This window comes from Protopterus annectens, chromosome 7.part0 (assembly GCF_019279795.1).
Source record: "Protopterus annectens isolate FY-2018-M chromosome 7.part0, PAN1.0, whole genome shotgun sequence".
NCBI lineage: Eukaryota > Metazoa > Chordata > Ceratodontiformes > Protopteridae > Protopterus > Protopterus annectens.
The window spans coordinates 859771822-859776821 of NC_056739.1; the positions used below are offsets into that span (position 1 = coordinate 859771822).

At 40.6% G+C, this 5000-nt stretch overlaps 1 protein-coding gene across 1 annotated transcript in view; it reads right to left on the minus strand.

Moving 5' to 3' along the window:
• IPPK (inositol-pentakisphosphate 2-kinase) overlaps positions 1-5000 on the minus strand; it is an 828159-nt gene that overhangs the window by 707259 nt on the left and 115900 nt on the right. The window lies entirely within an intron of this gene.

Sequence of the window (5000 nt, forward strand, 5' to 3'; positions counted from 1 at the left end):
AGATTATATATATTACATACATACATACATATTACCACACACACACACATATATGCACATACATACATGTACAGACAGATATATCTAATCTACATGTATATATCCTATATATATTATACACACACACATACAATCATCATCATAGTCATCATCAGCCCCCTTTTTCCATTTTTTTCTAAATGGGGTCGGGGTATCGTGTTAACTATCACCATCTCTCTCAATTCAGTGCCACACTCCTACCTTCAACACTCATGCCAGACTGTCGCAGATCTTTCACACAATCCATCCACCTCTTTGCTGGACATCCTCGCTTCCACTTACCATCTTCCTGTTTGTCCCAAATCTTCCTCACCAGATTGCTTTCTGCTTCTCTTCACGTGTCCAATCCATCGTACTCTGTTCTCTTTGATCTTAGCTGCAATTGGAGCTACTTTGGCTTCTGTTCTTATTTCTTCATTTGTCCCACAGTGTGCATCCTACCACCCTTCTCAGGCACTTAATTTCCATCACCTCCAGCTTCTTCAACTGTTCTGCCTTTACTGCCTAGGTTTCTGTACCATACAGTAGTACTGGTTGCACCACTGTCTTATACACCTTACTTTTCAGCTTCCTTGGCATTCTTCTGTCATAGACTACATCTGACACTCTATGCCAGCTGTCTACAGCCCCTCTGATTCTAGCTTTGACCTCTTCATTCAGACTTCCCTTCTCCTCAACCACCCCTCCCAGAAACGTGAAGCTGTTTACCTGTTCCACTATCTTCCCTTCTATTTCTATTCTCAGCTTCTTCTGATTTCCCCAATTTGCTGCCATTACCACCGTCTTATCTGTGTTTAGTTTCATCCCATGTGCCTTCAGTTTTGCATTCCATTCTCCTATCCTTTGCTGAAGTTCTAGATCAGAGCCAGTCTGTAATGCCACATCGTCTGCAAAAAGCAACTTTGATCTCTCCCCTCTGACCAGTTTCCTAAGGACTAACCAGTATGAACAGCAGTGGGCTTAGATCTGAACTCTGGTGTACACCCATTCCCACTGGGTGAGGCAAACACTGTTTGTACTCGAGTCATTGAGTCCTTGTACACAGCCTGCACTAATTCTACCAATGTTTCTGGAACTTCAAACCACCACAGTACTTGCCCAGATCAGCTTTCTTGGGACCTTGTCATATGCTTTCTCCAAATCTAGGAATGCCCAGTTGGACTCTCTCCTCATCTGTAGCTTCTCCAAGTATCTCCTCATCTCTAGCTTCTCCAAGTATCTGTCCCACTGCAAACATCAGATCACTTGTGCTGCATCCTGATCTGAATCCGAACTGCTCATTTCCCATCTTACTCACTACTACTCTGCATTTCCATTTATCAATCACCCTTCTCCAGAACTTTCATGCAATGTGATAGGAGTTTGATGCCTCTGTACTGCCCACAGTTGTGGATGTCCCCTTTGTTCTTGTACATCAGCACAAGTATGCTTATTCTACAGCATAGGTGTCGGAAGCTGTTAATGACTGGGGGGGGGGGGCGACAGGGGCACTTAGTGAACTAAAAAGGGTAATTTTTTTATAACTATTTGCTACCACAAAAGAGGTTCACTTGGAGGACATTTTAAGCTTAGCCAATTCCCTTTTGGTGCTTGAATTAACATTTTCTGATTGGTCTTGGCTATCCCCATAGCTGTTAACTGTATATTAGCCCTAGTGAGAACAACTGTGATCATACCATAGATAATTTGAGGGGGCCATGTAAGGCATGCAGCATTTAAGAATTGACTCTATACATTAGTGGCATGAGGGGAAATCCTGGAGTACATTTTCTATTAACCATCCTTAGATCCAAGTTGCTTTTGAATATGGATGGATGAGCTTTGCTTTATTGTTATGGATAGTCTGTTCCGGAACACTGGGAGCCTCTGTGATATATATCCATCTCTCCACGACATTCAGTTTAGATGTCTGGACTGAGTATTTCTGATGCCATTTGACTTGCTGATGTTCAGTAGGTCCATCTGTATTATGTCGGAGGATGCCTTTGTATGCCAGACATGTCACCTCTTAGCACTCTGCAGGAGTAATAAATCTTTGAGGTGGCCCATGCAAGACCTATTGTTTAGGACTTGTATCCTTTTAGTAAGGTATCTCTGACGGTATTCCAATTGTTGCATGGGGCTGGACAGATACATTCCAAAGTGGGCATTACACAAAATGACATAATGAGAAATTTGTCAAGGGGGACAACAACATCTCTAGATCTAGTCGCAATCAATTTGTTTATAAGCTGTGCAATATAGAAAAGCTTTCTTATGAAGACTCTGGGCACATGTTGGTCAAAAGTTAGGTCACTGTACACACAAGTTCCCAAATGCCAAACAATTGGATCAGTTCTCAGAGGGCATTGTCATGATTTTGACACCAGTTATTATTTGGGACAAACTTTCCTGCATGATGGTCAAGTCACTTGGGGATTCAATAACTTCTCCTAGCTTGCAGTCATCTCAAACTTAGCTGGCCAAAGCTCTTTGGTATTTCCTTTTACTTATGAGATGTATATGCCAAACAGAAAAAGTCTCAGCACCGAAACCTGGGGGACTCCATTGGTGACTAGTCTCTTCCTCTGTTTTGATCTCCTGCATCCTTTGAGCCAAGCTAACAATGCAGCTGGTGATGTAAGTGTTTGCTCCTACATTATTCATCTTTTGTACTACACTTGAGTAGGGGATTGTGTCAAAAGGCTAGGCCAGGTCAAGGTAATGTGGTGTGAACTGTTTTACCTTCATCCATTGCTTTGGTAACAAGAGTAAAACTTAACATTTGCCCATGATTCTGAGCTTTCACACTTTCCTCTGAGCTGTTTTCAAACACATTTTTAGGGCCATGCATACATGTATGCATTCCTTGATTCACCCTCCTGATTGTATTAAATTATATTCCTTGTATAACACAGCAACAGTTGTTAGAATGTGTTTTAAATCTGTAGTTTTGAACAGTCTTCCAGTAAGCAATGAAACAAAATGTATGAACCAATAATGACAAAGAACACTACCCAATTTAGAAAATTTCAACCATAAAAGTCCACTCAAACTTATCATAATCCACCAATATCAGAAATATGCAAAATGTCTGCAGAAGTAAGTCATCTAAATAATTCCACATTTAAGGGATCTCTAACTAACGAAGAGGTTGCTGCTAGGAAACAACTCTATATTTCATTGTTTCATCTAATAATAAATTGTCTATGTTGCATTAAAAAGCTAATAATATTGCAACAGGGAATGGATGGCAAACTGATAACAGGTTCATAGTTACTAGGTAAACTACTCCAAAGGAGGACATTCACAAGACTGTAGCATCCACTCCCTTTAAAATACAACATAGTACAGGATCAGCGATCTGCATACTGTGGGGGAGTAGAACTCACATACTTCTGCATCAAAAGTAAGCTACTACCTGTTGTGCTAACAATGCAAACTATCTTGGAATACGCAGCACTAAATTTCTCTTCCCCTGAAGCTCTCAGCTCTTTGTAAACATTTTTACTTATTTAAGATTTTTTTACCAGGAAAGTCAGACTTGGAAGAAATCCAATTTTCAGCAGAGGGCAGAGGCCCAAGGAGAAATGCTCCAGATGCATGTCTTTGTAATATGGGAGGAAACCAGAGTACTCCGAGGGAACCCACCCAAATACAGGGAGGACATACAGGCTTTACACAAAAAACATCTGAAGTTTTGTTTTTCTTTCGGCTTTTCCCGGTTAGGGGTCACCACAGGGGAACTCTGGTCCACTAATGACAGTGCCGAGGTGCCAGCTCGACGCCCAACCTTCAATGAAGGCACGCCCATTCATGCATGTCTTTCGAACCCTACTCGACCGTGGGGAGGATATGCAGACTCCACACAGAAGGCGCTCCAAAGTGCAGGAGGGAAAGTCTGCATTATGAGATCAACAGCGCACCATCACTAAACAATAGATGAACTTGAGAAAAGGCAGATCTTCAGAAATGCCTAACTGGTATTTATTTATTAATTACAGGGCACTGGAGAGCAATAATATGATTGCGTTTCTGTAAAGTACCCTGCCCACAGCATTAAAATTGCAGTCCCCAGCACTTACTGCTGAGAAGATTGCCCATTCTTTGTGACCACCATATAGGATGATACAACCACCAACACCAATCATATTTCACTTAATAAATTATATGTTTAAGTCAATACGCCTCAATGTAGTCAAGGCAAGGAGGGCAAGTTATATAAAGTATTTTCCATGCAACTACGTGTGTAGCTGAAAGTCTTTGCCATTGTCTGAAATACCTGTTTTAGGAAGTCCCCCCACAAATTTCAAGCATTCAGACACTTTGCCTATTGACTGGAAAACCACAGGAGATTTTTAGTATGCTGGGTGCTGCTTTATCCTTTATCTAAAGTAATCTAATTACAGAATGAGCAGAGACATTTTGCTCGAATGGAACCAATCACAATAATCAGTTTAAGTGATGAATACAGATAACAGTAATACTTTGAAAAGAAGCTAAGATTTCTTTTTGGAGAAATAGCTGAATTGTTTTGATGTGGGTGATTTGCAGCCGTCACTATGGTGCAGGTAGGTCTTTCTATTAGCTGTATTACAAACGACGAGGTATCTTTCAGACCAACTTCAAAATTTTTATTTTAATGCTACCAGTTCAAAATCAGGAAAGCTACTATATTCTGAATTTTGCTAATTAAATTACAATGTGTATATCCCTATTCCCACTGCTTCTGTCTTTGTAGCATGTCTGGTTAGCCTTTCCAGAAATTCAGTGTTTCATTCTTTATTCTCCAGTGTGTAAACCCATACATGTCCCATTTTCTCTCGGTGTTTCACATTGATGTTTATTGCTACTTATCATGTGAAACATTTTAATGGAAAATAAAAGTATTATCGTTACCCCCATCCTTTCTCAACATTACCTCCTGCAGTTCACTCAAAGTGTAGCCTTCTGTTTCCAATGGAGATAATACTCCATTATGT